General features: G+C 38.6%; 1 protein-coding gene across 1 annotated transcript in view; it reads right to left on the reverse strand.

The window, feature by feature from the left end:
• The window catches only part of ERICH2 (glutamate rich 2), an 81,683-nt gene extending 65,615 nt beyond the window's left edge, over positions 1–16,068 (reverse strand). The window contains exons 1-3 of the mRNA XM_072981535.2: positions 16,040–16,068; positions 15,894–15,942; positions 5,309–5,340 (exon numbers count right to left, since the gene is read on the reverse strand). The gene's annotated coding sequence lies outside the window, so the exon portion shown is untranslated. The remainder of the gene's footprint in view (positions 1–5,308; positions 5,341–15,893; positions 15,943–16,039) is intronic.
• Between the last annotated feature and the right edge of the window lie 7,291 nt (positions 16,069–23,359).

A 23,359-nucleotide genomic window follows, 5' to 3' on the forward strand; every position in this document is an offset into this window, starting at 1 on the left:
CCACTATGTTTTGGATGGCATAAATACTCAGTTTGATTCTGGCCAGTGTTTTACTGCTTGTCCACCTGCTGTACTAACAGTGCTCTCTTCAATCCACTGTATGTACAATCACACAAGAAAAAGAAAGCCTATCCATACTCCAGTGAGTGAGGAGGCATACATATGGAATAACACTAGCTGTATGCTTTGCTCTTCCAGATCAGCTTTCTCTGATGAATGGTACATGCTTGATTTTTCTGTTCCCAGCTCTTTGAACAAGCCCCTTGAGCTCTGATGGACTTCAAAGAGTGAGTGACTGAAAACAATGAGGACAAATTCTGTGGGTACTTGGAGAAATTTTGCAAAACAGCAAAATGAATTTGGCTGGGTTTAGAGGTATTAATGCTCAAATGAAAAAGATTGCAGAGCCCAGAAGAAGAAGAAAGAATCAGGCACAGCAGCCCTCCAGACTGCCCTGCCTGGGATTCTCTGGCTTTCTAAAAAGATTATAAAGCATCATGGAGCTTTGGCCTACCTTTCTGTTCTTTGAAACATCATGTTCATGGATAGTGCTATATAAATACTGGTTTTAAAACCAATTGCATCAGTGTGCATTTCGAATCAGTGTCAACATCTTGCACATAATTCATAATCAAAGCAAAGTCAAAAAGATAAGCGGTGTCTTTAACATTTCAGATGACAGTGCAAGCAGATTCATCATTAGACTTTTGTTAGCATATACATACAAACATACATATACACACATGTCCTAACTAATACACATGACTATACTAGTTTTTCAGTTTGTACAAACTGTGTCAACACAGTTGAAAAAAGAAAGTCACTGCTTCCCAAACTCTGGCCTCAGATATTCACAGAAACCTTAGCCATTCAGTTATTCACTGTTGCTTCAACCATTGTCAGTAGCAGCTACACAGTGGTGCCTCGCTTAACGATTTTAATTGGTTCCAAAAAAATCGTCGCTATGGGAAAACATCGCTAAGCAAAACGCGGTTTCCCATTGAAATGCATTGAAAACCAGATAATCCGTTCCAATGGGAACGGATTTACGTCCTTAAGCAAAAATTGCCATAGGAATCATCGCTAAGCGAAACACAGTTCCCCAATTGAAATGCACTGAAACCTATTCAATGCATGTCAATGGGGGGGGATTACAACAAATTTAAAAAGAGTCGGAACAAAGTCAAATTAGTTTAACAAAGGGTTTATTAAGTGCACTTAAACATATAAAAAACAGCCAACATGAGGCTGTCAAAACCATCATTAAGCGAAACAGGGGGACCCAAACTGTCATCGCTATGCAAAGCATGGTCCCAAACATCGGTATGTGAAAATCGCCCATAGGGAACATCGTTAAACGGAGCGCAAGATCGCTCCGAAAAAGTAATCGCTAAGCGAATTCGTCAGTAAACGAAGTGCTTGTTAAGCGAGGCACCACTGTAATTACAATTCCAAATATGCGTAAGCACAGACACATTGACTCTAAAGATAGAACAAAACAATTAAGACAGCAAAATAATATCTCCAATCTCTTTGCCTTTGCTAAAAAAAAATCAGATTACACTTTACATTACAAGATACAAGCCAGAATTTTAGTTACCTATGGTGGCATAGCGCCACTGGTAAACATTTCAGCAGCAAATTGCTGCTAGTTAAGAACTTGGCATAGTAATTTGCTATCACATATCAGTCACATGACTTAGTATATGCTAGAAAATGTTTACTCTGACTTCTTAATTTATATCAGTTTGCTGAAGTATACACTGATGGAGTTATGTCAGCATCATTTGTCAAACTGGATTGCAGGCAACAAGAAAAAGACAGAGGGCTTTAAAACACTGGGAAAGTAATTCCTTCAAAGGCACCCTTCAGTCTCGAGAGACTATGGTAACGTGCTCTGTATGGAGGACTTGGAACAGCATCTAGTGTTTTAACGCTGTACGCGAAGCTGGAGTGTCCTCTCCAGGGCACGAAGCCTGGGTAAAATAATATGGAGGATAGGCTGTTAGTCAAGCAGCAAATCCCCCCTCTCCATGTCACTGAAAAAGTCCAATGGAAAGGTAAGAGCCAATACAACTGGTTCCAGCGATGTTGCAGGAGTTGCCAGAATGACACAAACTGCCTTCGGGACTCTGGCTCCGGATTTTGCCTTGAGGTTAACTCCTAAAGCCTTTTCCATCAGTGGATATAGCCACAAGGCAGTGGGGGTTTGAAATCAGAGTTTTCCTTCTCCCAGATGGGCTGCCTTCCAGGCTTTGGACCCAATAGTCCAAAGAATTTTAAAAACGATGGTTCCAAAGCAAAGACAAGTGCTTTCTGTATACTTGTGTCCTTGTTTCCAATTTGCTACCAGTAAGGAAAACAAGGCAGGCCTCTCATGATCGGCCTGATGGGTAACAATACCTTGACCAAACTTTGTCATCCCACTTTGTGATGCAGTTCATCACCTTCATAAATATCTGGTCCAGCAGAGACTTTTTGCCCCTCTCTGAGGTAGAGCCCTGTTGTCCTCAAGGGACAAGAATCTGGAAAGCAGCAGAGGCTCGCTGTCAGCATAACCAAAAAAGAGAGAGGAAAAGACCCCAGAAGAGTTTCCTCGCGCAAGAGATCCAGGGCGGGGAAGTTCATTCTAGCATGCTGCTTATGTTGCATTTGTGTCTCTCCACCGAAATCACCAGCAGGGCTGGCAATTGATAACTCCAAAGAGGGAAAAGAGTCAGAGGCATAACACCATTCCCAGGTAAAGTATTCTAACAGTTTGGGGACTGAAATAGGTGGCAGGGAAGGCCAGGGAGTCCTCTGGAGGCGGAGGCAGCTTTCCTGGGTGTGTGTGTGTGTTAGACCGGGCCTACCAGAGAAGACCCAAGACCTTTCGTCAGATAAAACAACAGAGGTCAGGAAACCAAGGGTTTTATACTTCATCTGTTGCAGCTGCGTTTATACCAGGCCAAGGGAATCACCAGGAAGCAAGAATAATGGTGAACGATCTGGAGCTGCCCTGCCTCTCCTTCCTCCTCCTGCACCGCAGGACTAGAGAAGTTCCCTGACTGCCTGTAATATTTTCCTCTGGGCTTGAGGTGGGGCTGCGATTTCCAGAGTCCTCTGAGGCAGCTCAAATGATACCAAAATCAGGTAAAGTATTCTAACAGTTTGGGGACTGAAATAGGTGGCAGGGAAGGCCAGGGAGTCCTCCGGAGGCAGCTTTCCCCGGGGGGGGGGGGGTGTTAGACAGCGCCTACCAGGAGTTCCGTTGGCAAGTAGATTCAAAATTTTGCTCATCTTGAGATATATATATTGTTTGGAGTCCAGTAACTTCATCTCATGCTTTGAAACCATCAAATTAGATACAGTAATTATAATTCACCGTATTAGTTTCATCACATTTCCCCCTTAGCTTTGGGCAGCCAAAGCTAATTTTGCAACTCTCTCGCAAATGTTCCAAAATCAGACAGCAGCTTTTAAGCTTCCTAATGGGCTTCCAGGTTCGAAAGCACTCAATCAAATACAGGAGAAAAGTGAAGCACAAGTATGAATAGCACTGTTGCTAATGATGATACAAGATTAAAGCTGCGAGGATGTTTAATGGCTAATGTGCACAAAGGTGAAAGGAAAATCTGTTATTGCTCAAAGCTTTTATGTAAGTATCCTGGAAGAAATTGATGACATACCAAAACATGCTTATAATATATAATCATAGGTGACTGGAACACAAAATTAAGAAACAAAGCAGAACCAAATGTTGTTGGAAAATTTGGTCTACAGGTAAAAAGAAGAAGCAGGAGAATACCTTGTTGAGTTCTGCAAAGCCAACAATTTGTTTATTGCAAATACATGCTTCAAGCAACTGAACAGATGACTGTACACCTGGAATTCACCACATGGCCAATACAGAAACTAATTGGAAACAAGAGGTGGAGAAGATGTATTCTCTCTATCAAGACAAGAGCAGGAGCAGATTGTGGCACTGATCATGAGCTATTAACATCAAATATTAGAGTAAAGCTGAAGAAGAGCACGAAAAGAATCCTAGTTCCAAAATATAATTTAAACTTTTCTGATCACTTTAAAATCCACATAAAGAATAGAATTGTGTTTCTAAACTCAATTGATAAAGAACCAGAAGTACCATGGATTGAAACCAGACATATTATTAGGGAAGAATGCAAAAAGACAATTCTTATAGTGCAAAGAAAAGAAAATTCTAGATAGATGACAGAAGAAACAATTAACACTGTAAAGAACAGTTGACAAGCAAAAGTGAAAGGTGACAGGAATAGGGTCAGAATCTAGAACAACTTTTCAGTGACTTTGTCTCTACAAAGTGAACTGTTATAACGGCCAGAGTAAATAAATAGAAGAGAACAACAAAAGAGGGAAAATGAGGAGGATCTTCCAGAAGATCCACTATAGGGAAATTTAAGCCTAGATTAGGAATACTGAAGCACACTATTTAACCAAGAGAAAATGAAAAAAGGCTGGAAACAGTATACTGAAATTCTATACAGAAAATGTCAGATTCCTTGGAAGAAGAATCTCATAGGGAAGAACCTACAATTCTAGAAAGAGAAGTGAAAACTGCTCTGAAAGCACTGGTAAGAAATAAATAACCAGGTATAGATCGGATATCAACAGAACTTATTTCAAGTGAATTCAAACAGAGATTGAATTTGTCAAGAACCTGACAAGATTATGCCAACAAATAGGGAAAACAAAACAATGGCACAAAAACTGGAAATCTTTAATATACATTCCAATTTTCAGGAATGGAGATGCCAAGGAGTGCAGTAATTGTACAACCATTGCTCTAATTTTTCATGCAAGCAGAGTGATTCTCAAGATGTTGCAACAAAGGCTTCCACCTTATATGGAGTGAGATATGTCTGATGTTAAAGCTGGATTTTGAAAAAGAAGCACAAGATATTATTGCAGATATCTGCAGGTTACTTGAGCACACCAAAGCATTCCAGGTCTGTGCTTTACAGACTACTGCAAAGCCTCTGACTGTGTGGATCATGAGAAGCTATGGGTTGTTCTCAAAGAAATGGGTGTGCTTCAGCACTTGATTCTCCTGATGTGTAACCTGCATTGTAGACAAGAAGCAACTGTTAGGATAGATTATGGATTGACAGAATGGTTTCCTATAGTCAAATATGTCAGAAAACTGTGCATCTGTCAAACTGTATTATTTATTTTATTTTTGTTTATTTAATTTATATGCCGCCCACTCTACCCAAAGGTCTCTGGAAAGAGCCTCAAACATTCTTAGATTTCAAAACATGCCAGAAGATAAACAAACAGGAGGACTTACCAGAACTGATGGCAACCATTTTGGCAGAGGCACTGGGAATTGAAAAAGAAGAATTGGAAAGTGAGATAGACCAAACATATAGATTAAATTCAAGCTATGCAAGAAAGAACAGAATACCACGTGAAGTACATGTAAAGTTTGTGAAAAGATTGACAAGAGATTAAATACTGCGAAGGGCCAGTGAAGAACCAATACAATACCGACAAAAGGAAATCGTGGTATTGAAACAGATACCTTGGAGAATAAGAGAGGGGAGGAAACAATATCAATTTTGACCACTAAACTGATTAGAAAAGGAGTGAATTTCAGATGGCTGGTACCTGAAGGAATCCTGGTCAATTGGAACTCAAGAAGAATCCATCCAAAAAGCAAGAGAATTCCTTGAAAGACATATAACCTTCTTCAAAGAAGCAGCACAGGGACAAGATATAAATGAAGAAAAAAGTAGAAAACAGAGAAAGAAAACACCAGAAGAGGAGAGTGATCTAAGTGAAGAAGAGAGTCAGAAAAAGGATACTGAACAAGATTTGAACAAAACACAAAGAGAAAAAAAGAATACTAGGGCAATAAAACCTAAATACAAGTAAACAAGATGAAGAATGAAATTGGGATCTTCTCAGTGAATATTAACGGTTTGAATGCACCAAGAAAAAGAAATCATGTTTTTTCAAAACTACAAAAAACTAAAGCAGATATAACCTGTCTTCAAGAAACACACATTAAACAGCAGCATTACAAATATCTGATTTACCCGAAGTTTGGGAAACGCTACTACTCAGCCGCACAACAAAAGAAAAGAGGAGTAGCTTTATATGTGAAAGAAAAGTTAAACTCTAAGCATGTCTATTCTGATGAAGAAGGGAGAATCTTAATGGTAGAAATAACAATAAATAAAAAAAGGTCTTGATGATAGCAATATATGCACCTAATAGTAAATAAGAAAAATTCTATCGTAAGCTATATAAAACAATATTGGAAAAAGAATACCAAAATATTTGCATATTAGGTGATTTTAATGCAATTGTAGATGAGAGACTTGATTACAAAAAAGGAAAAAAAGGGAAAAAGAAAAGAAGACTGCCAAACGTTTTCTTTCAGATGGCAGAAGAACTAGGATTACAAGATATATGGAGAGAAACAAATACTAAAAGCTCTCAATTTACCTTCTATTCAAATAGACATAAATCCTGGTCGAGAATAGATATGGTCTGGCTATCCTCAGAATTAAAAACTGAAATACAGGAAGTAGAAATAGAAACCAATATTTGGGCAGACCATAACCCAATGAAAATGCGGTGGAAAGGAGAGAGGAAAGAAAGGACAAGATGGACTTTAAACCACGGAATATTGAAGGATAAAGAATTTGTGGAAAGAACTAAAAAAGAAATGGAACTCTTCTTCAAAGAAAATAAAAAAGAGGAAATATTCCTGCAAACAATTTGGGACACAGCTAAAGCATACTTCAGAGGATTGACCATATCATATACAGTGGTGCCTTGCTTAACGAGCGCCCCTTTTAATGAGGAATCCACATAGCGATGAGGTTTTTCCGATCGCATTGTGAAGTTTTAGATGGCCAAAAATCGCTTTGCGATTATCGGTAAGCGTTTCGCTTAACGATTTTCGCATAGTGATGTTTTAAAAACAGCTGATCGGCAGTTCCAAAATGGCCACCAGAAAAAATGGCCGCCCGCAGTGTTTTCGCGTCCTTTCCTCACTTACTGGGCAGCGAAAATGGCGGCCGGATGGAGGATTTCCGCATAGCGGTGAGTTTTTCCCCTCATAGTAATGCATTAAACGTGTTTTAATGCATTCCTATGGGGTTTTTTTCCCCGCATAACGACGAATCCGGATAGTGATGATTTTTTCGACATGGATTATCGTCGCTATGCGGGGCACCACTGTATAGCCAAAATGAATAAAAGAAAAAACCAACTTACAAAACTGAAAGAAGAACTTAAAAAACTGGCGCTAGAGCTACAAAAAGAACCGCAGAAGAAAACTCTTAAAAATCAGATGGAGATAGTGAAACATAAATTAAACTTGATAGAATCAGAAGAATTGGCTCAACAAGTTAAAAGAGCTAAACAAAATTTCTTCAAGAACACCAATAAACCTGGAAGATGGCAATCCTATAGGTTGAAAAAAGAAAAACAAAAAAGACTGATAACGAAGTTACAAGATCAAAACGGAGACCTCCAATATCAAAAAGAGCAAATAAAAATATAACTAAAGAATATTATGCTAATCTCTGTGATACCCAAGAAATTTCTCTTGAAAAGATAATACAATATATCAAAAAAGCAAATCTACCTAAAGTACCAGAAAACATTAAAAATCTCCTAAATGAGAAAATAATAATGGTGGAAGTAACAGAAGCAATTAAAAAACAAAAAAATTATAAGACTCCAAGAGCAGATGGACTACCAGCGGAATTTTATAAATCCTTCCAAGATATAATAAGCGTACCAATAAAAGAGGTCTGCAATGAAGTACTACTAAAAGCTAAAATACCCAAGACATGGCTAGAGGCATATATCACTTTAATACCAAAAGAAGATGCAGACTTCACACATATAAAAAAATTTAGACCAATATCACTGTTGAATGTGGACTATAAAATCTTTGCAGTAATTATAGCGGAAAGACTGAAAAAGTTTTTAATGTAATTCATCCATTCAGACCAAAATGAATTTTTGCCAAAAAGACAACTAAGGTACAACCTAAGGATAATCTTGGACATATTAGAATATTATGAGGTACATTCAGAGAAGCAAATGGGATTAATCTTTTTGGATGCCCAAAAAGCCTTTGATAATATGAATTGGCAATTTATGATACAGCAAATAAAAGCTATGGATTTTGGCAAAAACTTTATAAATGTAATTGAGACAATGTATAATGAACAAATAGCTAAAGTAATTGTAAATGGTGAACTGACGGATAATATTAATATAAAAAAGGCACAAGACAAGGATGTCCGCTTTCTCCATTGCTATTTATATTAACTCTGGAAGTATTAAATAGGAATGTGAGGAATGACCCAGAGATTAAAGGTACCAAAATAAAGGATGAGAGCTATAAACTACAAGCATTTGAAGACGATTTGGTGTTTATATTGGAAGACCCACTGGAAACAACATCGAGATTACTGGAGAAAATCGATGAATTTGGAAAAGTAGCGGGATTGAAGATAAATAAAGAAAAAACTAAAGTCATAGTGAAAAACTTAACAGCCAAGCAAAAAAATCAACTCTCAAAGATGTCAGATTTACAAATAGTTAAAAAAGTCAAGTACCTTGGATTATACTTAACTGCCAGATGTGTAACTATAAAAGAAGATAATTATATGAAACTACTTAACCAAATATAAATAGACCTAGAAAAATAGAAAAACCTACAACTATCACTATTAGGAAGAATTGCAACAATCAAAATGAACATTTTGCCAAAGCTACTTTTTTTGTTTCAAACAGTGCCTGTGAAAATAGAGAAAAAATACTTTGATGATCTAAATAAAGTGATATTAAAATATATTTGGCAAGGGAAAAAAGCCAGAATCAAATTAAAAATGCTTCAAGAATCCAAGGAAAATGGAGGATTTGGTTTACCGGACTAGACCTTATATTACCAATCATCTGTTCTAACCTGGCTGAAAGAATGGATTACCCTGAAAAACGAAAGACTTCTGTATTTAGAAGGACATGATCTACAGTTGGGTTGGCATGCCTTTTTATGGTATCAGAAAGCTAAAACTCCTAGGTATTTTCAAAACCACTATACAGTGGTGCCTCGCATAGCGATCGCTCCGTATAGCGACGAAATCGCTTAGCGATGCTGCTTTTGTGATCGCAAAAGCAATCGCTTTGCAATGGTCCCCATGGGGAAATTTCACTTTGCGATAATTTCAGGGAAGCGATCATCACAAAGCCCCCATTTTCGGCCAGCTGATTGGCGGTTTCAAAATGGCCACCGGGTAAACAAAATGGCCATCCGCTGTTTTCAGGCATGGATTCCTCACTTTAGAGGCACCGAAAATGGCGGCGCTATGGACGATCTTCACTTAAAGGTGAGTTTTAAGCCCATAGGAACGCATTAATTGCGTTTTAATGCGTTTCTATGGGCTTTTTATTTTCGCTTAGCTATGTCAGCACTTAGCAGCGATTTTTTTCTGCACGAATTAACATCGCTAAGCGAGGCACCACTGTATTAGAAACTCCCTGTATATAATATGGGAAAAAATAAAAATGAAAATGTACACAAAAATACCAGGATGGGTTTCGCCCATAGAAGCATTTGTCCATCCCAACCTTTTGAATTTTGAAAAAATTCCGACTTATACAGATATTTTAGACATAGATAGGAGATTAAAGCCAAAACAAGATCTTATAGGCCAGGGATTAGATGCATCGTGGTGGTCTATAATGCAAATACAATTGAGATATGAAAGGGACTTAAAAATGTATGATTTTTATAAAGAACAGACAACTTTTGACCAAGTAATGTTAGCATCAGATGATAAACTAATTAGGAAAATATATAAATTCCTTCTAAACTGGAAAATGGAGGATGAACAGGTCAAAGAAACGATGGTTCAATGGGCACAAAATTTTGGATACAATATTGACTTTGAAAAATGGCAAGAGCTGTGGTCTAGAAACTATAAGATGACAATGGCAACATCCTATAAAGAGAATTTATATAAAATGTTTTATAGATGGCATTTATCTTCTGACAGATTGTCTAAGATGTATTCTAATAGGTCAAGTAAATGAAGGAAATGTCATAAAAAAACTGGAACCTATTATCACCTCTGGTGGACTTGTGATAAAGCAAAAAACTTTTGGAACAAAATACATACATGGCTTGTTAAAATAATTAAAAAGCATGTAGACTTTAGGCCAGAGATCTTTCTGTTAGGTATAATACCAGAAAGTGTTGATAAACAAAATGTATATTTAATATTGTATATTTTAACATCCGCAAAAATTATATATGCACAGTACTGGAAAAAGGAAGGAACACCTACAAATCAAGAAATAATTAAAAAGATACTGGACTGTACTGAAATGTATAGACTAACACTGAAAATCAAAGGAAAAGAAGATACAAAATATTATCAAACACGGGACTTGTTCTATCAATGGTTAGAAGGACGTTGTATAGATTAGAAGCATAATGTGTATGGTAGTTGTTTTACCAAATGAATATAAGCTGTACTCAGGTGGCACAATGTTAAATCAACATGGATGGATTTTATATAATAAAAAAATTCAAAAAAAGAAAGTTTCAGATGATGATAAAAATATAATGGAGCAGATGATTACAGATAGTACCCAGCTTGCTGGGGGGGCAATGTGTAGCCTGTATAATTAAAATTGTAAACCGCCGGGAGAGTGCTTGTAGCGCTATGGGGCGGTATATAAGTCCAAAAAAAAAAAAAAAGATAAGGAAATAGAGGAGGTTATAAATAATTTAAAGGTAGGAAAGAACCCTGGAACAGATGGATTAGGCCCAGAGTATTATAAAGTATTTAAAAAGATTCTCATACCAAAACTAAAAGAGTTATTTAATAAGATATTAAAGGGAGAAGAAATCCCACTCTCATGGAGAGAATCACTCATAGTTTTAATACTGAAACCAGATAAAAATCCTGCAAATATGGAAGCACATAGACCAATATCATTGATAAATCAGGATGCCAAGATATTTATGGCAATAATGGCAAAAAGATTGAATAGTTTTATGTGGAAATATATTGAAAAAGATCAAAATGGATTTATACTAGGTAGGCAAATGTCAGATTTAATGCGGAGGGTAATTAATGTACCTAGCAAAAGAAAGTAATTCTAAGGCGGGAGTAATATCGTTAGACATATTCAAAGCTTTTGACTCGGTGGAATGGGATTCGTTAAAGATATTAATTAGTTAATTAGGGTTTGGACCTAATTTCAATCAGATAATCCACCAACTTTATTCACAGAATATAGCCAAGGTAATAGTTAATGATGGTATAACAGAGACAATACACCTAGGCAAGGTTGCCCCTTATCTCCAGTATTATTTACAATGATAACTGAAATATTGGCACAGATAATTAGAGATGATAAAGAGATTAGAGGGACAGATAATAAAGAAAATGGTAAGATAAATTTATTTGCTGATGACACATTATTAATAGTTAAAAATCCAGCTGAAACAATTGAAAGACTTAAAATACATTTGAAGGAATTTGAGAGTTTAACGGGTTTAAGGGTAAACCACTCAGATGAAGAGAAAAGAAAAATGAAAATAATATTTGAAAGTAAAATTGGAAATGTGATGAAATATTTGGGGATTAATATCACTTGGAATTTACAAGAAATAATTAAAATAAATCTGGATAGATTAAAAACAGATAAGTGGAAGGATAAAGGAATATCAGAAACTAAAAATTTCATGGTTTGGTAGAATTGCATTATGTAAAATGAAAATAATTTCTAAATTGAACTTTATATTTTGGATGCTCCTCATAGAGATTACAGAAAAACAATTGAAAGAATGGCAGATAATGATTAATTGTTATTGTAACGGAAATAAACGAGTGAGGATTAACAAAAAAATTATGGTATGTTACACAAAAAAGGGAGGTCTTGGATTACTTAATATAAAATTATATTATATAGCAAATCAGCTTAGACATATCCCAGACATAATCAAGGATTAAAAAAATTAATTTGGACAGATATTGAGATGGAGGGTATACAAGAAAGTGTGGAGAGATTATTGTTTAAAGAAAAAATTGGAGAAGAGATTAAAAAGATCAAAAATCCTTTCCTTAAAAATATGTTGGAAAATTGGAAAGAATTTAGAGGTGTATTGAGTCCACCGATCTCTCCTTTATCTCAGGTGGTGGAATTAAGGAACTTTCCAAAAAATTTAAAAAATCTAAAGAACACATTAAAAAGTAAAAAGATAAATAGATTAAAAGATTGGATAGAGAAGATAAGAGGAAAAGATGACATAAAAAGGTACTAAGAGGAGAAGGGATTTCCAATTAGAAAGGTGGACAAGTGAATGGTATACTACAGAAGGGAAAGGTAGAAAAATGACAAAATTTGAAGAGATTATAGGAAAAAGATTGAAATCAGAGGAAAAGACAGAAAGAAAAGGAACTGTAAGCCAAATATATAAATTATTAATTCAAGTTTAACAGGGTATTCTAGGAGTAAAAACGCAATGGCAAAATGATTTGGATAAAGAAGCAATAGGAGAAGAATGGGATAAAATATGGGATCAGAGAATTATGAAGAACATGTCAGTAAGGATAAAAGAAAATTGCTATAAAGTAATATGGAGGTGATATTTAATGCCGGTCAAAATGAATATAATGGATAAAAGTGTGTCAACATTATGTTGGAGCTGTAAAAAAGAGAAGGGGACGTATTTACATATGTGGTGGCTATGTGAAAAAAGAAAGAAGGAATGGAATTTAATACAAGAAATATCTGAAATAATTGGATTGAATATTCAGATGTCTCCATTAATAGCCTTAGTGAATCTGATTAAGGAAGATCAATTGGTGAAAGAAAATAAAGATTTAATAGTAATAATGATTAGGGCAGCAAGGATAATTTTTGCAAGAAACTGGAGAAATGATAATCAATTTAACTTGGAGGAATGGTATAGAGAATTATGGGACATGGCTATTAATGATAAACTGACATGTGATATGAAAATAAGTAGAGGCAAGATGAAAAATAATGATTTTAAGAAAATATGGAATGTATTTTTGGAACATGTATTTCGGAGAAGGAGGAAACAATGAAATTTTGGAGTGAAAATCGATGGAACGAAATGTAATACTAGTCCTGAAGGTATTGGGAGCACATGGGTAATTGTATTTTGTTGTATTGTATTGTTTTGTATTTTATATAGGTTTTTTGTGTAGTAGTAGGTTTATTTTGTATTAATAAAAAAAATATTTAAAAAATAAAAAAAGAAGCTAAGGTAGACTCAGTGTCCAGGGGTGCCTCCTTACAGCTGCGGAGAATATACCAACTTTGCCCTTACCTGGATGAGTGGACCCTGGCAACAGTCACACATGAATTCGTAACAAACAGACTGGACTATTGCAATGCGCTATACGTGGGACAGCCTTTGAAGATCATCCGGCAACTGGCACTGAACCAGGCTGCGCAGCTGGTTAAGTGGTGCCGCTGCGTGGACTCATATCACACTGGTTCTGAAAAATTTACACTGGCTGCTGGTTACTGCTCAGGCCCAATTCAAAGTGCTTACTTTGACATATAAATCCCTAAATGGCTTAGGACCTGGTTACCTAAAGGACAGCCTTCTTCCATACAAGCCTCCTGTACTGTAAGATCAGGTCAGGAGACCCTTCTGAAGGTGCCATCCCTGAAAGAGTTGAGGGAGATGACATGTCAAAACAGGGCCATCTCGGCTATTGCCCCCCATCTTTGGAACACTCCCCCCTATAGAGATCCACCTGGCTCCGACACTTTTGGTTTTTCGGTGCCAGGCAAAGACCTTTCTGTTTAGTCAGCATTTTAATTAAATAGTATAATTTAGCTGGCCATATGAGCAGCAGGATTTATTAATAATAAATTGACTGTTAATATTGGGTATTATTATAATATTGAGTATTTTTAATGTTTTTCTGAAGTTTTAATATTGTTGTACACCGCTCAGAGACCATTGGTAATGGCGCGGCTAAAAAATCTTGTAAATAAATTAAATTAAATTTTAAAAAACTTGGATTGAACCTTCTGCAGGCCATTGAACTGTGGTCTCTTTCTCAAGTCCGCCCACTTGGCTCCTGCAAACAACACAATTGACCTAAAATACTGAAAGGCATAAAATACGTTCCAATATTTACAGTACTCTTTTTATTAGTGATACCATAGTTACTGAAAACAATGGTGGGATATAAATTCAATAAACAAAAAAAACATAAACAGATTTTGCCAAAAGCAAGGCCAAATGATCAATATAAGATTAGTACACATACTCAACTTTACATACTGTATCACCACTGATTTCTATTATTTGTGCTTTGTGAATGTACCTATATTATGCAGCACTGATCTGAATATTTTGCCTGTGAATAATTTAATAAATGAAAAGACATCATTTTAGTAGTAGCAGCGGCAAAAAGACTTTCTATGAAAAATATGTATCTGTGGAATGACAACATATTCAGGATACAATTCTAGAATCCAGGTAGTGTCATAAAGTTCCATATAGCTCAGGATGTTTTTCAGTGCATTTAGAGTTGAAGAAGCTTCAATAATAGTTGCTACGTGACCTCTCCCAAGTCTATTGTTACATCAACAGGCATGTCCTAAGATCAGAACCTGTACGTAATTATAAGTCCACCTCTCAGAACTGACCAGTCAGACTGAAATTACAACTCTTATCTGCTTAATCCCTTGCTCACATGTGCAACAGCTGTTATTTCCACAGGACACTAAAACCTCTGCTAAGCAGAGCACACATGATCTGAAACCCATTTAAGTTAGTAAACTGAATTTAACAGGACTGGCTTGAGTTCAAATGGGAATAAGTGCTTTGTAGATCACAACCAGCATTTGATTAGTCACTCATGTGCTTCCGCCTGCCAAACCAGTATGTGCATGGAGAGGGGAGAATGGGAAACAGATACTCCACTACAGAATAAAAGACCCAGTAAATCAATAAATACGATATACTGTATATGTGTGCTCATTATCCCCAAACAGAATTAAAATTCTTTAATCTATAGAGGGACTGGCTATTTTCCCTGATCTCAAATCCAGAACCACTGACAGAACTTCTATGCCACCTTTCCTAAGCACATACAGAAAAGGAACAGAAAATTAACTCTTTCAGCACCTTCCTTTTGCATGTTACAGAATGGCTGAAACATAGGTGAACAACAGAGGTCCTCCAGATATTATTGGATTGCAAATTACATCAGTCCTGGCCAGCACAAGCAGTGGTGAGAAATGATGGGAACTGCAATTGATCTAACCATATCTGGAGAGTGACTGTTATATATATACTGGGGCAATCATCATATATACTGGGGCAATCATGTCTGTTTCTCAGTCTCAAACATGAAAATACAAGTGACTCTGAAGCCACCCCTTTCCACCATCGTCTGAATTCACAAATAAACTGATTTCATTTAGGGCTCTCTACAAAAGCTACATGCCCATATATATGCCTATGCCACTTCACCCTATCTATGAGCAGAAGTGTGTGTCACATATTCTGGCTCGATCAGGCAGTCCCACCCAAGCATCAGTTTATTTTATACCCTTAGTCAACTTGAAGAGGGAAAAAAGAAAGAAACACCCAGAGGCTCAGGTGACTTTAAATTTTCCCCTTTATATGGGGTTCTGTAGTTGGCAATAAGTTTAGAGGCGTTCCCTAGTATGTCGAGGGCGGGGAGAATTCAGCCTTCTCAAGGGTGGGAACCTCTCGCTCTCCCGGTAAGTTCCGCCGTTATTCAGAGGTTTGCTTCCCCCCCCCTTGGAAAGCTGCAGGTACAAAGGAGAGGGAAACGATGGAGAGGGTTTTTAAACAGTGAGGCGATTCCTACCTTTGGGGCGGCCGGCCTGGCAATCCCTTGTCCCACGACCATGTTTAACCTAGACAAGAAAAAGCAGAAAGGAGGGTCAAACTGCGAGAGCCGCGCTGCCCCAGACTTTTCACTGCTCCGGCCTCAGCAACAGGAGGACGGCCTACCTGTTCATGGCCTCGCCCGGCTCCCTGGGCTCGCTCTCACCGCGCCCGAAGAAAAACGCGGGTTCTTTCGCCGGCCTCTCGGGGGGGGGGGAGGCACGGAGCGCTCACAGGCCCATCCCGCCACAACGTCACCATAGCAACCGTCCACGCAGAGCCGACCGGAACAGGCCGGCTGGGAACGCAGGGCCGGCGCACGAAGGTTCCCCCTTTCCTCCGCCGCTGTCCGTTCCTTCCCCCTCCCCTCCCCCGCGCGAGTTGTTGTGTCAAAGTTTCCTGAGGTGGAGAGGCATGAAAAAGAAAGCCGAGAGAGAAACTTCAAGTCGTGTTTCTCCACGGTTTGTCCTCATAAGTAGAGGTGGTCCCGGTGGAGATGTGCCTGGATGGAGGCAAGGAGCCCCCACCACCACCACACGCTCTGGCCCTCCGATCCTAAATGTGTGTGTTAATAGTGTAAACCCAAAGAGATGCGTTATGTTGGACTGGCGCCTGCAGACGAATTGTGCTGATACACCACTACGTATTCAGTGTTGCTCCCCGCTCGCTCCCCCCACTACCCCCATTTCTACACTCTTGGAAGAGATCGCCACACGGAGACAACCCCCACGCACCGCTGTTGCGGCAGAGCAACCTCTGGGAGGTCCCTGTGTCGGGACTTTTGGATTAGCAACCGATGACACCATCACACACACACACCCCTGCAACAGCCTCGTTGTCCTCTGTAGGCTTGGTTTTAAAGCTCCCGGTCGCAGGGGTGATGGGGGGGGGCGGGGTAGGTTTTTACAGCCAGTAATATTTTGGTAGGTGAAGGATGTTTATTCCTCAAAATCACGAGGGATGGCTTACTCTTCAATGAACAATTAAAATCCATTAGCTTTACAAAAGACATCGTTGCAGAGATGGACTTTCGGTGGGATGGCTTAAAAACGAACCATTTGTTAGCGATTGTTATAAGCAAAATAAGTACCAGTGTCTCAAGTTCTCCTAGAATCTCAAGCTCCTTCCACTCCCCGTAATTGACATGGGTTGTTTTCTTATTAAAATTGAAGGAAGGTGGAAGGTGGTGCTGTTTAGCTTCAACAAGACCTACTTTGTGATGCTAATCATTTTATCAAATGTATCTGAAGTTTGATTTAAAAGTAGCTATATTTGCAACTTTCTTGCCTTCTTATCATTTGCAACACTCTAACAAACATCTGGGACATCTTCAGTTGTTCTGTGTCCAGTTCTTCAGTGCCTTCAAGAGGTGTACTTATTCATTGGTATGTGCGGGCAAAAAGTTATATCTTCCAAAACACATACTTATACTGTATTCAGTGATAGAAAAAGAACATGAAACTGTAGCTGTGTTTGCATGAAGCTGGAAATACGTACCAGGAAATCTAACTCAAAGGTGGAAACGATTTATCCTCAACAGAATAATGAGAACATCCTAATTTAGAGGAATGGTATAGAGAATTATGGGATATGGCAATTAATGATAAACTGACATGTGATATGAAAAGAAGAGGTTTATAAAAAACATGATTTTAAGAAAACATGGAATGTATTTCTGGAATATGTATTTCAAAGAAGGAAGGTGTATACACCGAGGGAAGAAACAATGAATTTTTGGAGAGAAAATGGATTGAATGAAATTTGAAAATATTATGAATACCAGCCCTGAGGGTGAAGGTGGCACTGGTGTATTATGTAATTGTATATTGTTGTGATGGTAGGTTCATGTTGTCTACGTTTGATGTTCTTTTTAATTAAAAAGAAGAAGAATGAGAAAATGACATCCAACAAGTTGATCTCCTAAACAGCGTTTAGAAAATCAGGTAAAGTGGGTTCTTATAAGGCACGTGGACCAGGAAAGAGCAGAAAAGATTTTAACACATACAAAAATACCTGTACAAAATGTTCTACTCAAAAGCATTTTGGGAAAAAAAATCTCTTTTTCAAGAGACTATTTCACTCATTGACTTTTAAAGGATGCTGGGGTGCTTGTCTTCTGAGCAGTTTGTGAAACTCCAAGGCATAGATGTTTCCAGACAGAGGATTCAATATGCAATTGACATATTTTGTTAACTAACTTTTTGGGGGTGTATGAGATGCAATATTGTCATGGAATCAAAAACGTTTAGTGTTTTCTGTGTTCTTTTTCTTTTTCTATGTCATAAAATGTCCAAGGATTGTTTTTTTTTTTTTTGCTTTTGTTGTTGGTTTTTGAGGAGCAGAAAAGTAGTGTTCTCTCTGCCAGTGTCCACCACCCTTTTGCCTTTTGCAAGAGGTGCAGTTTTGAGGTAAGCAGTTCTTTTTGAGCTTGTTAAGGTACTCCCCCTGCTTTGTTTTTGTTAGGCGCTTGGTGCTCATTCTGCTTCTTGTGTCACTTTTGTGATCAATTTCTTACACCCCTGGGGCTGCTCAGCTGGACTGCTTTGTGCAGCTGACTTTGTAGGTATATATATATATGTGCTTAGCTGTGACCTACAGTATTAGATCCTCTTTTGGAAAAAATCTTAATACTCACTTTTGGCATTTGGGTTAATGGCAGGCTGATGAAAGATGTCAATGCTGGGATAACTAATGGGTGTTAGCGGTCTTGAGTATTGCCCTCAGACACTCTAATCCCTCAAAACAAAATATACCAATGACTTCATTGTATTCTTTCCCTTTTTATAGTTTTGCTGGCTGCTAGCTACAGCCCCTCCATGTCAATACCAGTCTCTTTTTGACAGTACAACGCTCTGGACAATCCGACACACACAGAGACATTAGAAAGGTAAAAAAAATATATTGTTTGGTCTCAAGACAATTCTCCTTCTCCCCTTTCTGTATATGCAGAAAGGGGAGAACGAGAATGAAAACAGATTTTTATGTTATCTTGTGTATCAAGCGATGGGAATGATAACATTGTTCAGATAAAGAATGATATTGGTCCAACAGTTTCAAGACTGACACCTAATCTAAATCACTGTACTTCCTGTAATAAATGAGGTATACCTTCTTGGCTATAATTTATTTCAAAGTAAGTGTCTCTGTCCTTCCCTCCCTTCCCCACCATCTTTTATTAGCCTATCCAAATTATAGTACTGTAGTTTAAGAGAAAATGACCATGAGAAAACCTATAAAAATGCACCTAAGAAATAAAATGCAATCAGGTTACATCTCCTTAGATCCCTTCCTGCTTAGATTGTAGACTCAAACTTGGAAGGAACTCGGCAGGTTATCTCTAAATAATTCCCCTGCAAATGTAGGAAAGTTACTGCTATCAGATCCCTGCCAGTTAGCCATTCAAGATTCTGCTTAAAAATCACTTATCAAGGAGAATCCTCCATCTTCTGTGGCCATTCCTACTGCTGAACCAATGACACCATCAGAATGTTCTTGTGTCTAGCCACCTAGAGTGGTCGAAATGACTAGATAGGCGGGGTATAAATACAATAAATAAATAAAATAAATAAATGTTCCTCATTACGTTCAGCTCAGTCCTTTTTCTTGCAATTTAACACATTGGTTTGGCTCCTACCTTCTCTAACAATCCTTTCACATAGTTGAAGGGAGATGTCATGTTGCCCGCAAATTGCTTCCTCTCCAAGCTTAATATGCTCAGCTTCCTCCACGCACTCCCTGTGTCTCTAGCCCCCTTCTTCCCCAGCTTTTTCACCTTTCTCTGCACTCAATAAGTGCAGAGAAAGGTACTCCTGTTTGTCAATATGTTTCTTCCACTTTGGTGGGCAGGAGTGTATGTAAGATGAGAACAGAACTATATTACAAATAATATTTGTGATCTGTTCACGACATGTCTATTAATGAAGTTCAGAAATCCATTAGCCTTGTTAACTGCCAGATCACAAATTCACTGTGATCAGCTGAAACCTCTGGGCCCTTCCTGATGAACATTTGAAAATTGTAATACCTACAATCCAATGCAGAATTAAGAACATTACATCTCATTGTGATACTAGGTTAAAGGGCCTTAATTTGGGTGCTAATTAGGCCAAGCGAAGCCACCGCTTTAGGTGGGCAAATGGAGTTGCATATCATGGACAAGGCCCCATCCCAGCCATCACCCTCCCATCCTGACCATCATCCGGCCACCTCCTGTCCTTGCTGCTTTCACCACAGCATGGCCCGGAGGGTGGAGAATGGAGGGTTCTCACAGTGCAGCCGGTGCCTGTACTCCTGCTGCTGCTCCGTCACATATACCTGGGACACTCTATCTGAAGAAACCTGTGCATTTTTCTTCCTAGGAAACTGACCCTGCTCAGTGGTTCTGTCCATCTCCCTTTTCTGTTATACAGCCGAGAGTTTTTTCCCCCCATCCACTTGTTATATAATACAAATTAAGAAAGCAGTCTGTTTTAGGCTTTGGGGTGATGCAAAATCCTTTTTCTCCAGTGCTGTGTGGGGATGGTGGTGGAATAGAGAGATTCCATGTTGGAGAATTCTATTACAGCTATACCTGAATAAGGCAAAATGCCTTATTGTACAGTAAATGAAGTGGGGGTGGGGAGAAACAAAGGAACCTGAGCCCTCTGCTCTTACCATGCATACCTTCCATTAGTGTGCAGCTGTTGATACCTGTCTTCTTGGACAATGTGCCCAATACCATGTCCCTATGGCCAGTGCCGAAACCTCTGACCATTCCTGACAGAATAGTTTGCCTCTGTGTAGTGATCAGGAAAGAGCTCACCTGCCAGTGACCTTACAAGATGAAAATGTATTGTGCAGAGATCATATCCAGAACATGAAATTATCGAATCCAATTGCAAGTTTATAGAATTGTTTCAACAAAGTTACTTATTTTTCAAGGCGTATGTTTATGCCAAGCCTCATGAATAAAAACCTAATTTATCTTTCCCTTTCTTGCTTTATCCTTTATCTTTCTCCCATTTTTATGGGGTCTCCCCAAGACAAACTCACACAAAGTACAGATTCCAACATGAAATAATTATATACAAGAATTATATACTGCATTCTTTGTATTTTCTTATGAAGTCTTCCAAGGCTCCTGCCAGTTCCAATTTCTGGTATTGTGAAGTGATTTAATAAGCAAGACACTTGAAGGTATCAGTAAATTGAACACTGGTTGTTGTGGGTTTTTCGGGCTCTTTGGGCGTGTTCTGAAGGTTGTTCTTCCTAACGTTTCGCCAGTCTCTGTGGCCGGCATCTTCAGAGGACAGCACTCTGTGCTCTGGTGTAGTTGGCTTTGGGAGTGCAGTATTTATGGCTGTGAGATAGGCTTTTGTCTTTTTCTGTAGATGGGTGATTAGTGTGTATTGCTGTGGGTGTATTGTTGTGCTAAGGAGAAGAGATTATCTGTTCCTGTGGTTGATGGGTGTCATTAGCTGGTCTTTTGTGTGTTTTTCTCCCCTGTCCTTGTGGCTGGGTAGAGTTTGTTGACTTTTTGCATGCTGTATTTTTGAGAACTGGGAGCCAAGTTTTGTTGAGCTTCACACTTTCCTCTTTTCTGTTGAAGTTTTGCTGGTGCTTGTGGATTTCAATGTCTTCCCTGTGCAGTCTGACGTAACAATTGCTGGTGTTGTCCAGTATTTCAGTATTTTGGAATAAAATTTCATGTCAAGTTTGTTTCAGGGCATGTTCAACTACTGCAGATTTTTCTGGTTGTTTTAGTCGGCAGTGTCTCTCATGTTGTTTGATTCTGGTGTGGATGCTTCGTTTTGTGGTTCCAATATATACCTGGCCACAACTGCAAGGTATCCGGTATACCCCTGCAGTGGTGAGGGGGTCCCTTCTCTTCTTTGCTGACCATAATATTTGTTGTATTTTTGTGTTGGGCTTGAATACTGTTTGGATGTATGGCAGAAATACTTTATTTGTGGGTGGCTGTTTTTCTTCTTCAGTTCGGTGTTGTTTTCTCAGTTTGATGGCTCTTGTGATTTCATTTTTGGAGTAGCCATTTGCCTGTAGGGCCCAATTCAGATGGTTGAGTTCTGTGCTGAGAAACTGAGCTTCACAGTTCCGATTTGCATGGCCTACCAGTGTTTTGATTATGGCTCTTTTTTGCTGTGAGTGGTGGTTGGAGTTTTTGTGTAGGTCTGTGTGGGTGGGTTTTCTGTAGACCTTGTGTCCCAGTTGGAGGTCAGTTTTGCGTAGGACCAAGACATCTAAGAACAGGAGTTAGTCCTTTATTTCTTTTTCCATGGTGAATTGTATATTTAGGTGGATGCTGTTGAGATGGTTGTGAAATTCTTCCAGTTTTTCTTCACCGTGACTCCAAATTGCAAAGGTTTCATCCACATATTGGAAAACTGACCCTCGACTGGGACACAAGGTCTACAGAAAACCCACCCACACAGACCAGTACCTACACAAAAACTCCAACCACCAACCACAGCAAAAAAGAGGCAGGGTAGAGGCAGCAACCCATTGAGCACCTCTTGTCCCCACTTTTCCTGAGAGCAAATAACCAGCACTGGACTCAATTTGGTCAAGCTACTCCCTCGCTCTGGGATCATTATGCAGCTAAAGATAGCTTGGCCTAAGTAAATCTCCTTTTCTCTGCCCCTCACTTCCTCAGACAACATCGATAGAAGCATGTGTATGCATTGCTGTAAGGGAGTGCAAAGAGTCATGGGGAACTGAAAAAGAGACAAGAAGAATGGGATAAAATTAAATAGGAATTTTGCAGTGTTTATCTTCAACTGCATCAATGCTAGATCACTTCTGCATACAATTTTTTTTAAAAAAAGTGAAATGGAAAAGAAGTAAACGATGAAGGACATTCCCGTAGCATGTGTGGATTTCTTTACATGTTAACAAGAACTTTGGAATGCTGCCGTCTTTTCCTGAACACTGTGTAACCCATTGCAGCAAACTGTAAAAGGATCAGCAGAGGTGGGAACAAAAAAAGGAAAGAAAGAAGAGGGGCTGTGGGCTGTGGGCCCGATCCTCTGAGCACTGATTGCGATTTCAAACATACTGCAGGCTGCAAATCAAATTTGTAGCAAAGCCAAATCACTCCAATTCAGCTTTCCAGTATAGTCACACCCTAAGATACTTACCTGTACTTCTCAATAAACTTGATGAAGCTGGAATCATCAACTTTCACACACATTTCAAACAGTCTTAAATGCAACTGAGTCTGGAGGCAGCCCATGCAATGTGCTTTACATACAGCAGGTATTGTGTTCACACCCTAAACCCAATGGAGCAAAAAATGTTGACACGCAATACGTGAATATATTGACTCACTGGAAAATTCTCAGAAACATGGACATGATAATGCATCATTAATGACTGCTAATGACAAAGCTATTAGATATTATAATAGATAGGCATGCGGCAGCCATAGTCCTGTTGCGTGTGCAGTAGTTC

The sequence above is a fragment of the Pogona vitticeps genome, chromosome 1, assembly GCF_051106095.1.
Source record: "Pogona vitticeps strain Pit_001003342236 chromosome 1, PviZW2.1, whole genome shotgun sequence".
NCBI classification, from domain to species: domain Eukaryota; kingdom Metazoa; phylum Chordata; class Lepidosauria; order Squamata; family Agamidae; genus Pogona; species Pogona vitticeps.